The sequence below is a fragment of the Helianthus annuus genome, chromosome 11, assembly GCF_002127325.2.
Source record: "Helianthus annuus cultivar XRQ/B chromosome 11, HanXRQr2.0-SUNRISE, whole genome shotgun sequence".
Taxonomy (NCBI): Eukaryota; Viridiplantae; Streptophyta; class Magnoliopsida; order Asterales; family Asteraceae; genus Helianthus; species Helianthus annuus.
In genome coordinates, this window is record NC_035443.2 from 164,836,216 (window position 1) to 164,850,489 (window position 14,274).

Sequence of the window (14,274 nt, forward strand, 5' to 3'; positions counted from 1 at the left end):
GGGTGGTTCTGGCTCATCTTCAATTAGGGGATCATTATTGCCAAAAGGATATTTCATTGAGCGCTCAAGATCTATGTTCCTTTTGAATGCCTCTAATTGAAGAGGTAGTTTGTTGTACTTCCGGTTTTTCAAAGCTTCATGAGTTTTTACAAAAGGTCGTCCCAACACTAGAGGAGCGTCATCGAGGATGACAAAGTCGGCTGGGATTACCATTTGATTTGTTTGAACCAAGACATCCTCAACTTCACCGATTGATTTTATTACTTTCCGATCGGATAGAAAAATGGGTATTTGAAGTGGAGCGAAATCACTAATACTTAACTTTTCAAAAATGTAGTTAGGCATTAAGTTAACACAAAGATCTTTATCAATGGTGACATTACTAATAAATGAATTTTGAAAGAAACATGGAACCGGTGTAATGTTAATTTCAAAAGGGTCTTCTTTTATTAGCGAAGTTTGATCATTAGTTAACTTAACACTTACTAATTCTTTGATTTTAGCACTAGTGTTTAACTCTTTTAAAAACTTAGCATGAGGGGTTACTAAACAATGATTTTCAAAAGAAGGTGACAAGAGATTAATTTCTTCTAAATTAGACTCTTCTTGAATTTTAACATTATCGGACTCACCTTTTTCGTTGTTTAACTCATGTGTCGGTTTTTCACTTTCTTGTTCTTCCATTTTTACACTTTCAACTATCTCTACGTTATTATTACTATTCAATTCTTCTCTTGCGTGGGATTCCTCTTCCCTTACGCGAGATTCTTTCATGTAACGTTCGATAGTTTTAATGTGTTCTAATATCCTATTGGTCACTTCGGTGAGAGAAAAAGAATTTGGATCCACAAAGCTTGAATCCGGTTGTTCGATCCTTGGCTCCTCATAATATTCATATGAAGTAGATGGTTCACACCATTGTTCTTCACTGTAAGTATATGATGGATAAGGGTCGAAACTTTGTTCTTCATAGTACTCATATGAGGTGGGTTGTTCACGCCATGGTTCCTCATAGTAAGAGTATGAAGATGGTGGCTCATATCTTGAATCTTCAAAGTATGAGTATGAAGGCTCATGCCTTGGTTCATCAAAACATGAGTATGAGGGAGGAGGTTCATACCTTTGGTCTTCATAGGATGTGTATGAAGTTGATGGCTCGTACCTGGGCTCCTCATAATAGTTGTATGAATTGGATGGTTGATATGAGTTATTATATTGAACCGAGCGTGCGTTACGACAATTAGTGCAATAATTACCCCTATAATCATCCTCATCATAGGTGTAGTTGTAACCTCTTGAGTATTGATCCATAAGAATCACTCAACAGATCACAACTGAGTCTCGGGACCAGAAAACAAAAACAAGACGGAAACAGAAGCTGGACACGGCCCCGTGTTGAGTGAACACGGCCCCGTGTTCAGGGTCTGTATCTGGGCGATTTAATTAAAGTTACTGGTCACGTTGGACACGGGGGTGTGTTCAGTGAGCACGGCCCCGTGTTCAGACTCTGTATCTGGGTATCTAACTAAAAATATGCAGCACGTGGGCGTGTTCAGTGAGCACGGCCCCGTGTTCAGGCTACTGTAAATGCAAAACTAAACTAAAATGCAAAAAAAAAAATGCGCGCGTTTTGAAAAGGTTTTGAAAAACTGATTAGGCCGTCGATTTTAAGCTTTCTTAAAATCCTTGCGTCCCCGGCAACGGCGCCAAAAACTTGATGTGTGTCGGTGTGTATATAATTTTGATGTATATTTAAGCCCCTTTTACACTTTTAGCCAAGTTTTAAATTTATAAAACACGATATTTACTAACACTAAACACACATATGGGCAAGTGCACCCGTCGTGGACGTAATATAGTATTGGTAAGATACCGAGGTCGTCCAAGGACACAAGAGCTTTTAATACCGGTTTATCCTCAACGTCTAATCAAATCAAAAAGTGAGAAAAATGTTTTAAACTAAGAAAAATAAAAACTAACTAAATGCTGAAAAATAAAATAAAAAAAACAGATAGACAAGATGAATCACTTGGATCCGACACGTGTATTAGTATAACCTTTGATTATTTTCGCACTTTTGCACTTGTTTAAGAGATTATCTTAGTTATTGTAGTAGGCCCCTCTTTTGAAGGCGACGTTACCCTCAACCCAGTAGTTTGAGTCAGCAAGGATACAATCCTAAAGGGTCGGATTATTGAAAGATAATGAATTAAGTTATTAATGCAAATTGTGGTAGGCCCCGCTTTCGGCGGTGACGTTACCCTCGGCTAAGTAGTCTGAGTCAGCAGGGATACAGTCCTAAATAGCCGGGTTATAGTATTAATAGTAGTTAACTTATGAGGGGGTCAAAGAGTTTGGATCCCCGCCATCCAATACCTATGGGCATTGAAGGAGATCCTATTAAATTTGACCCAGGTCCCAAGCAGGACCTCTAAACGCTGAACAAGGGCAAGACCCTTACCAAACCGTTCCCTTAACCCCCGACCAGGTAGCCAACATACCTCCATATAGACCGTGGAGATATGAATGGTGAAAATCTTTTATTTTATATAGACAGTAAAATAACGCCAAGACACCACGGACAAACGATAAGGAAAGATCACCTTCAACATAAGTAACTAGTTATTAAAGTCATTAATACAAAACCAAATAAAAAGTGCAAAAGATTAAAAATAAAAAGTATTATACTAAACACTTGTCTTCACCAAGTGATGTAAGAGACTTAGGCAAACATGGCCTTGATTGTCAAGAACTCTTACGATCAATCTTGGATCCCGAGACGACTCACACACTCTATGATGGACAATGGATGATGGTGGTGGATGATGGTGTTATGGTGGTGGTGGGTGGTGGATGAAGTGTGAGAGAGGTGGTGTGCCAAGGGATGAGTTGAAATGAAGCCAAGCACTCCTATTTATAGGCTAAACAGAAGCCTGGGCACGGCCCCGTGTCCGCTGGACACGGCCCCGTGCCCGTCTGACACCCTCTCTGTTCATTAATTGTAATTCGCAATTACAATAAATGCACCTGCAGCACTCTGACCACGCCCCCGTGTCCGCTGGGCACGGCCCCGTGGTGGGCAATAGAAGCTTCTACCACTTTGTCTTTTGTGCCAGGGCTGACCATCCTGGACACTGCCCCGTGCTCGCTGAGCACGGCCCGTGTTGAGCTGGACACGCCCCGTGTCCGCTGGACACAGCCCCGTGTTCAGCTGGGCACAGCCCCATGCTCAGCTGGGCACAGCCCCATGCTCAGCTTTCTTCTTGTTTTTGCTTTGGGAGATGCTGTCGAGGAGTCGGGCATGCCACGTTTCTTCCTTCTCTTTGTATTTATGTTGGATTTGGCTGCATTTTTGCTTCTTTTGTTCATTTAAGCTCTTTTAACCCTGAAAATACAAAAGGAAGACAAAAGCACACTTTTTCCAACATTAGTACTTAAAAAGGGTTAGTTTTATGCCTCCTTTGATGTAATTTATATGTTGCATTTTACACACATCACCTATGCAGAGGTTTACAGAAAACAAGTCCACGCAGGGACCAAATACAAGGATAGATGTCCGCACAGGGATAAAAAGGTAAGTCGACGCAGGGACTAAAAGGAAATTGTCCACGCAGGGACTAAACAAATAAATGTCCACACAGGGACTCGATTTAAAATAGGAATTACAATAGAACATATAAGGACTAATGATCTCGCTTCTTCTTCCCTTTTAACAGGTTTGCTAGGCCTTTAAGGAATCCATGATTGTTCTTGCGTTCTTGCTCAAAGTCTCGTTCTACCCTATTTAAACGGTGAAGGATTTCTTCCTGCTCTGGTGGGGAAAAACGTGGCTGCTGCGACGGTTGTTGAACCGGAGTTCTAGTGGGTATTTGGTACCCGTGAGTTGAGTGTCCCCTTCCCCAAGGTGTTTCATAAGGTATTTCAGGATGAAGGGCGTAGTAATTTGTCGTCGCTTTTGTGTATGGGTCGCCACCCATATAGTTGTAGTGAGTGTGAGTTAGCTGCTCAAATGGATTGTACGCGGTGGAACCGGCGTACGCAGGTATCGGGTTATCATAGCCGAATTGTGGTGGAGGTGGTGCAACTGGTGTAGAATTCACCTCTGCAGGGTGGCTCGAAGGTCCACCTAATTGTGGTTCTTCAGGCAACGGCGGATAATGACTTGCACTCGAGTGGCGAGGGGTGCTAAAGTGGAATTCCCCTCCTCGGGTGGACATCTGCGCGCCTGATCTCCTACGCCTTGGCGGATCTGGAGGTGCTTGATGAACTGGTGGCGGAGGAGGCGGTGGCGTAACTGCCACAAAACGCGAATCCTCGGAAGGATCCTGTTGCTGTTGCTGCTGGTGAGGTAATGAATGGTGAGAGGGTGTAAAGTACTACTCGCACTGGTTAAACCTCGCCTGGTAACTGTCGGGACCCTGATAGGGTGTTCCATGAAAGGATGACCCATCAGAGATCTCGATAGGATGGTTGGGAGTACCTCTTGCGGGTTCGATGGGATCCGTGTCCTCGTCCATATCCATCGCGTTATCTTCGGAGAAATGGTCTTCATGTCCTAAGGGTTATAACATATTGGTTCTTGGACATAATCAGCCAGGTTGAACTGGCCTTGGAAGAAATGAGTAGGATCGCCATAAGAACGGTGCGAAATAGAACGCTGGAGAGGTATAAACGGAGATTGAGGGTTACTGGGCTCGTTCTCCGAATTTGGTCCAAAAGAGTGACGGTATGAAGGTGTCGAACTGTGTGAGGTAGACCGTCTTGCGGGCTCAAAGAGGTTCCTTCTACGCCTCCGAGGTTCTTCACTTCTTGTGCTGGAAGGAGCTCGCATATGTGAAGGTCCAGCCTCGTGATCATTGTGAGTAGTGATCGGCCCTTTGCCTCTTCCTCCTCTTCTAATTGCTGGTGGCATATTTCCTGCTTAACAAATTTTTAAATCACAATAAACAATAAAAGACAAACTGGAATAACAATTCGAATTTGTCCTATGTTCTTGTCTAGACTCGAGTATGTGCAATTGTGTCATTGAGATTAAACACATAAGGATAGTGTTTAATTCACTCAACATTGGCTCTGATACCAACCTGTCACACCCCGATTTCCACGTATTTCACCGGTGGGCCCGGTGGGGGATTACCGTGACATAGTTGGCAACAATATAGTCAAACCACACAATATTTAAATGCACAGCGGAAGCATAAAGATAGATTATATTTCAACCATCAAATGTAATATCCAAGTATCACAAGTAGTTGAAATGAATCCACAGGGGATCAAAATAAAATAGAAAATATTGTTCAACAGATAACGGCATCCCAAGCTTGCGAGACTCTAACGATGCTAAGGAGTGGCCAGCCTATTACGTGTAGAACCTGCATTTAATCTTTTTGGGGAAAATACGTCAGTTTACACTGGTAAATGCATTCAACCGACACTTTTGTAAAATGTTTAATAAAAATTGATTTGAATGCACAAGGCACAAACTCTTTATAACTTGGGATAATTTATCAATTAAATCTTGTAAAAGAATTACATGTTCACTATGCGTTCGGTCGCCCGGGTCGTGCCGGGTTTAAGGTTAATTGATACACCACATAGCATAAGCAGGAAATCCAACGGTTATACATTTATAATTATGGACACATTGTCGGGTGTACGTCTACACCCGCGTGTCAAGGTCGTGGCCATTTCGTAAAATACTGCCAAGGATATCCAGGACATGGTCATTAAGCTCCCAAAGGCGTAAAGCCAACAAAACAAATTTTTAAACGGGTCCCATTGATAATACCCAACTACTAATGAGTTGGGGTCAATTGCCCAACCAAGCGGTATTTTTATATACCGTAACCCAAGCCCGTATAACGGAAAATAAGTTAAAAGTATTTACCTGAGCAAGTAATAACCTCAATAAACAAATGCAAGTATCTTTTACTGGTCTCCTATTCTGGAACGAAGGTTTATAACAACCTATTAGAATCCTAACGGGTCTTTAATTTAGCCTTAGCTTAGACCGGTCAGTTTCGAAGGATAATTACGGTTTAATCGCGTGAAAGGCGAAAACCGGGAATGGAATGTGATTTGGACCCAACAAGTTTGAAGACTTGTTTTATGTGGGTAATATAATCACATTCTGGATTTTGAAGTATAAACGATAAGGTTTGACCCGTTTCGGCTAGTTTATGTAAACTAGTTACATAAACCGAACCGTGCGCGTAAAAGGCGTACGGGTAACCGTAAGAGTCCCACACAGGTTTCCTAAGTTAATATGCTTTAAAGAGGTTGTGGTATCAGTAGGATACCTTCCATTATGCCCATTATGAGTTTAATCCCAAAGTACGCCCCGTAGGGGTATTTCGGTCTTTTTAAAGATTATAAAAGAGGGTTCCGAGTTCTACAGGAAATCTGAGTTTTCCGAACAATTTATAAAGTCCAAAATACTCTACTTATTATTTAAAATCAGTAGCAACTGGAATCGGGTCAAAATACCATGTAGAACTCAAGTTATGTCCGAAAAGGGTATATTCAGTAATTACCGAATCGATGCCATAACCGCAGGTTATGAGCAGGTTAAAAATAATTAAAAATCTTTAAAATCTCAAAATATTATTTTACATCAGTGTGTAAAAGGTTTGGTGTCGAAATTTGGGTTTAGATAGGTTTTATGCTAATTGCGCCGTTTAATTACTTAAGTTTCCGTAATTGCACTATTTAGCATAACTCCTATTCTAGACCTCGGATTGACGTGAAATTTTAGGGACATGCTTAGAAATCAGTAACTAAAGTTATTGTCCTTTCACATATCCAAAATTCTCGTTTTAAAGTAAAAAGGGCGTTATGGTCAACTTTTAAGCTTTTAACGGAAATGTGCGAAAGACTCGGACAAACAACGAACCGGTCACAGAGGGTTATACCATCATGTAACATGGTCCTAATAGAGTCCTAAGGCATATCTAAATCATACCATAACGAGTCAGAACTGAAGTCAAAGCAAAAGTCAAAGTTTTGCGACTTTCGGTTCCGAACCGTGTCAAAACAGCAAATGGTCGGATCAAACAAGCTTAGACCATTTATAATACTTATTATCATGTTGTATGAGTGTTAAAACAGGTTACACGCCATCTACATTACTGATTATGCATAAAATCGAAAGTTAGCATTCTGTTGACTTTTCCTAAGCAAGTTTGACTCGACATTCGGACTAGTTAGAGTGGGAATCAGAGGGTGCCCTTTTGGGGGTTTAATGCCCACATAATTACCAACATATAGCTATCTTTGATTCGGCAAACCACTGGACCATTTGTGATTTATCGTTAAGTCAATCTTTAATTACGACGGGTTGACTTTTAGGCTATATCTAAGCAAAACTTAACCAAGAAAGGGTGAAGCATACTTACAAGAGTCCTATGCACGACTTGTGAAGCTTAGAGAGAATGCTTGAGCCTCAGAAATGATCAGAAAGCAGAATGAAGGTGTGAAGAACTTGGTTGCAACCCATTGGCCTTTATAGTGTTCTAAATCCTCCAAGATGGTGACAACTAAGTCTATGGGATGATCCAGATCATTTACAAGTGTCTCCTAATGTCTAGGATGGGTTAGGGGTCGCCCATGTCTCTGAAAATATCTTACCATGTTGTTTTACCGTTTACAACAGCCAACAGCCAAGCTGCTGTCGCTGGGCATCCCTTACGGACCGTAAGGCAAGGCCCTTGCGGTCCGTAAGCCTTTGACAGAGAAAATTTTTTTTAACCTTTCGCACCTTACGGACCGTAAGGCAGGACCCTTGCGGTCCGTAAGCCCTTGTCAGAAGCAAAAAAATATAACCTTTCATGCATTGAACAGACAACCTGTATTGCATGATGAATTTTCAGTACAATACCTTTAACCCATGCTTGGACAGTTATCTACCCTATCATGAAGAATCATTGGTTTGCACAAAGATGGGATTTATGAACGAAGGTTTAAATTGCATTATTTTCTTTGGATCCATACTTAGTAAACTTGGACCTTTATTATTATTTGAAATCACCGGATTAAAGGTATAATAGATGTTTGTTAATCATGTTAGGGTCTTGGGATTTATAATGAAGTCGTTCAGAGGTATAAATTAACATGTCGACATGTTCAAAAATCCTACCATACATCTTTAATTAGATCCGGGTTTACAATACTTTTGTCGTAAGTGACACGTGTCGTTTATTTATTGGACACAAATTTTCGAGGTGTAGGGCCATCTTCGCCAGTAAATTCCTTTGGACCACAAGCTTTGAACTGCTTGAAGCTAAAAGCAGTCTTCGTGGCATCTGTTCGAGACTCTACACACGATTTGCTGCCGTTTTCGTTTAGCTCACTGACGATCTGGGGGATTACTTTAACGACTTGGGAAGCGACGAGAGAGGCGAGTCGCTTGTCAGCTAGCTTGCGTTTCATGGCACGAGAGCGATGGGATCCAATAGACGACATTGTCTGCAACAGACATCGTCACAGGACTCAGACACAATAAAATCGAATCTCACCCCACACGCCTAATACTACTAAAGCTCGGGAACACGTACAGGTACTTAAACATACATTCACATAGGCACGTATTCACCAGAATCACATAAGCACATAGGCACATAAGGCACATAGGGTACGTAGAAGCACATAGAGGCACATAGAGATAGAGGCACATAGAGGCAGTCAGAATACAAAAACCTATTATTCAAATTTGTGGCGCTCGAGAATAGCAATTGCGAGTATATAGCGTATAGTATAGCATAAGCGAGTAGCGATTCGTCGGCGTTTTGGGGTAGATGTGTAGTGCGGTTCGTGTGTGTTGACCGAAGCGAATAGCGAAAAGCGGATGAAATCATCAAAAATCGAAACACATAAACAGTAAATCCACATAGAACACACATAAAAACAGCGAATATCAGAGTCAGTAGTTGCGGGCTCATAATCGAAACACATAAAAATCAAGAATAGATTGTCTGCGGCTGTTTAGACATCGACTACCCAAAGTGTTTCAACTATTCTCAAGGACTATTGGTACACACTTTGGCTTTCGAAACTATGCTCTCGCCTCGAATTTGGGCGAATGGCATGCATTCTTTGAGTTTCGGTGTGACTTCAAGTCGTTGGAGTCCATCGAGACTTTGGTGAGAGTTTTGTAAAACCAAAATAGAGGCGGAACAAATCGTCAAGGTTCGGGTTTCACCCTGTCTTAACAACTTCATTCCTGTTTTAATAAAATAGAAAGAAAATCTGCGTTAAAGTGCGGATTTCACTCCTGATTCAATGCAAATTCTCGTGTTTTATAGATAAATACAGATCGAACAAGCGATTTAATTGAGAGTTGCGGTTTTCACACCTAATCTCAATCCAATCATTCGTCTAAATAGTGCAGTGCGACTACCTTTAGGAAAGGCAGTTGTGATAGTATAGCGTGATTGTGAGCGAGAAATAGCAAGTAAGCTTGCGCAGAATCCCTACCGGATTCGCACAAGTCGGTCCATTGGTACTTAAACTATAGACTAGGTCGTTTCTAAGACATCGACCCGGACTAGGTCGAGTATTGCCTAATTCCCTATAGTTATGGCTCTGATACAAATCTGTCACACCCCAACCGATGGCGGAATCATCGGGGCGCGGCACTGAGCGAAACAGATTGTTCAAAGAAATTCCATAACGACTAAATTACCGAATAGTTTAAAATGTCATGTCCCATACCATGACCCATAAGATAATCAAGTTATTACAGACAGAGATATTCTTCAAACAATAAAACATGTTCCGACAACTCAGATTTAAACAAATAGAAATAAATTGTCTTTGTTTCTAGACTCTTTCCAAGCCTCGATTTCATAGCAATCCAAGCAAATAAGCATCTTAAACACCTGTCACATACGTTAAAGTAAAAGTCAATACACATAGTGTAAAGGTGAGCATACAAGTTTGATATAGCAAAATAGAGTTCGAAATTGTTTACGCGTAACCAGTGCGTACACAGTGTGAAATGAAGCACGTAAGTTATCGACATGATCCTATTAATACCAATGATTGCGGGTTGACTGCCCATGGCAGTTCGTAATGCATGATCACCACTGTGACCCATGTAATTAATTGTCCTTAACAACCCCTGAGTGAACAGGTGCTGAGTTCAAACTATAGTACTATCGTTGCTAAGGCAGGTAGACAGCAATCCATGTGTAAACATAACAAACAAGCATTCATTGAGTCACGTATAACATGCAGTAACGGTTAGCGTGTAAATAGGGTTTGCGTTGTGTGATTGATGTGATTTGAATATGTAACGTATGTAACACCCTAAAGTGCGAAAGCAAAAAGGGTTCGAGTATATTCACAACGATGATGGATTGAAGGGAGCGCTTAGAGCGGAATTAGCCTGATCAGAACGATAGCATAGACGATAATTGATGCGTAATATGGTGTAGAGTATCAGTGGATCGGATGGTAATCCAATTGGGTGACAATCCGGTCGGTTGGCCAGTCGATCGGGTGACAATCCGGTCGGATGGCCAGTCGATCGGGTGACAATCCGTTCGGATGGTCATCCGATCGGGTGACTATTCGATTAGATTGTTACCTCGTTTGGGCAGGATGTGTTTGTGTATGATGGCTTGACTTTTGAAGTTTTTTTTGTTGTAGCATTTTGTAAACATAGAAGTATCTCTACCTTTCAGGTCGGTCGATTGAACGACCGTTCGATCAGACGACAATCCGATTGGTGGACACTTAGTGAGAACAAGTTCACAGTAGTTTGTCACTCGATCGGATTGCAATCCGATCGGGTGACAATCCGTTTGTATTGAACATGTTGATAATTGTTTAAGGGTTGAAGTCTGAACATCACATAGTCGAGGGGTAATCCGATCGGATGACAATCCGATCGGAAAACATTTCGTTCAATGTTCAAACCTCAAATATTAAAAATAAAAGTGAAGTGTGGGAGCCAAGGTGCAATCCGACCGGTTGCTGTCCGGTCGGACGGCAATCCGTCCCATATGACCTGGTCATCTTCTTCCTTGGTTGTTTTTGTCACGGCCCCCGACCCGGTTTAACCCGTTTCAGGAGCCGCGGGACAGAAATCCTGCGGTATTTAATTTAGGTGACAGCGGAAGTCTTTTAAAACAGGATCTTTAGTATTAAAACTGCTCGTTACATAATTTAGGGATAAAACCCAGTAATTTACAATAATGTGATTTCCATGGAAATCTTTATTTTTAAAACATGTTCCTTTATTTATTTACACTGAGCCACTTTTCTAAGCTGGTAGTGCTTCCTGGCACTTTTCTTTGCTCACAACTGATTACCTGAAACATGTTTGAAAAAGGTTTTGTCAGCGGGGAAATACTGAGTGAGTTCATTCAGTTTTTAGGAAATGACCCATAGTTATAAATTACAGCATAAGAGCGATTACAATGGTTCATATCTTATTTTTATCTGGCTTTCTGTCACAATGGTGACAAGTCACAATGGTGACGATGGTCATACCACTATTAGGTCAATGAACTCTAATAGTGACGTTTCTCCCTAGTAGGTCAATGAACCTAACTGGGAGAAATAGTAATGTGCACAATACCCCACTAACCAATAAATCAAGATCTCCACGACTTAGTCCCTGTAATTATAACACTTTGAAAATAATTTGGAGTATTGTAAAACAGTTGATAAAAAGAGAATGACTCACATTGCAGATTTAACGAGCAGTGTATAAGCCTACTGATTAGCCTTGATTATTTCTAATTTAACAATAATGCACACAAAACAGGGTTAGTGATCAATACAGCAGTTACGATAACTCACGAGATCAAATTCTCACAATGAATGATAAAGTGCAATACTTCAACTCATTTATCGAATTAACGACAAACGACAAAGTATAATACTTCAACTCATTTATCGAATTAACGACAAACGACAAAGTATAACCCAATGTGGGCGGCACTTAGACATTCTTTGGATATATTGATCCCGGAAAATGAATCGTAATAGCGATCGAGTTATTACCCTGATTGCGGCAGCACTTCGTGAACTGTGTGTGTTATAATAGTATACAGGCGATATCTCCGTGTGTGTTTGGAGTTTTATCGTCGTTTTTGTGCCCAGATTCAAGTCCCAGACACCCCTATTTATACCCAGAAATTGCCTCCCTCGCGCCACGCGAAAGAAACATGTGTACCCGTCGCGTGGCGCGACAATTCTACTTTCTAGCCTAGGTTTCTTCGTGTCCAATATAGCTTAGATGAGTCAACAATCGACGAAATTTACATTCTACAGCAAATTTTGAGGATAATTATCAGCTAGGGTTTAACCCCCCCTGAGTTTTAGGGGCCCTGATCCTGATTCTGATTGTTATGAAAATTTTAGGGTTAGTGCAGAATTACTTGGGTATCTCAATTATGATTTCCTAATTGACTAATTATTATCCTAATTATTGATTTTAGTGACAGTTGTTACAGTTTTGATAGTTTGTCGTTTTATCGAGGCTGTTTGATAACGTACTAAACAACAGAACCTTGCCAAGACCCTTGTGAACCAATCGGGCATGAATCACCCAAACCCGACCCGTTCACTGGTTCGTGACGGTGGTTCATGTTTAACCCGAAATCAGAAACCTCGTAGATAGAATCCAGATCTTGAACCGGCCAACACCAAGAATGAGTAGGAGATCAGAACAAGCTCCGATTATATCGGTTTTGAGTGCATTGAGTGTAAGAGAGTTGAAAGAAAGTTAGAAACCATCTTTCAATCCTTCTACACCATGAATATGTTTAGATCTATGCAAGATTTTTGTTGATTTGCGTGGAAATCGTTCAGATCTAAGTTGTTCTTGGTGGATTGAAGCCAATACATGAAGTTCATAAGAACACCATGATGACAGCGTCCTAGAACACCTCAAATCTAGTGATTTCACGGTTAAAAGTTAAGATTCAAAATATAGAAAGGTGTAGGAGTGCGTGTAGATTAAGAAAGTACAAGATTTAGGTTGAATACTTACAAGAATCGCGAGAAATCTGAAGAAAAGTGGGCAAGAAGCGTTGGTCGGACGAGAGGTGCAGAAAAGGTAAGTTTGTGATGTTGACAGGGGTATTTACAGGGTTTCCATAAAAGGAAAGGGGGAGGAGAGGCTGGTCAATCGGGTGGCAGCCCGATCGGGTGGCACCTCGATCGAGTGGCACCTCGATCGGGTGGCAGTCCGATCGGATGGCAGCTCGATTGGCTAACCACTCGATTGGAGTGTTTTGGGCGACGAGTTTTGCGATTTCGATTCACGTGTCAAGCGTTGTGTTGCGATAGAGTTTCTCATTCAAATTACTTTTAATCCCAACCACTATATCTAACATACAATCATCATAAATAACTTGCGTTTAGCGTTTGCGATTCGATTGCGATTGCGTTTCGACTGATCACCACAACATAAACATAAATAACACGCGCAAGTAACACGTAAATAGCACACACACGTAAAACAATATTCAGAACGCATAATTCGAGTTGCGAGCGTGATTGCGATAAGCGATAAAGCGATAAAATATGCAATAAATAGCGATTAAATATCGATATAACCTCGATTATTTCAAGTACTCCACATAATACAACTAATGTTACAAGCAAAATAAACTATCTACAAGTCAAAGAAGTCAAAACAGGGATTGAGCAAGGAGTGACAGATCGCAATTAGCAATCTTTTCTTCCTTTGACTTCAATCTTGACTTTGACTTTGACTTTCGAAACACGGGGTGTTACAATGAGATCGGTGGCAACCGATACCGAAAATACCGGTTACGGGACCGGCGTGTGAAGGTAAAAATTGGTAGCGAAATGGTACTAGGAACGCCAAAAGTCGTTACCGAATTGGTACTTAGGATCCTTCGGTTTGGAATATTCGGTACTAGTACCCGGTATTATTTGCTTATCTCTGACCACGGGTTTCATACGAACAACATCATTAACATACAACTTTTTTGGTTGATTTTCTTTCGATTGTTTTTTACTGTTTTTTACATTTTTTTTTGTTCTTGTTAGTGGTTCCGCGTGCAACGCACTCGTAGTGATTTACAAACACATGTAAACACAGAGTAAAGAATAAAAGAAGTTCGCCACAACACGGCTAGGGTGATAAACCTAGTTTCATGAAAATCATTGGTAACAGATAACATATTTTTCCGTCCCTTACTTGGTTTTAGTTTTGCAGTAGTGGGATTAACTTTATGGTGGTATAAAGCACAATATCTAAAAAAATTGGCAGACCTTACACGTAGAACCATTAAT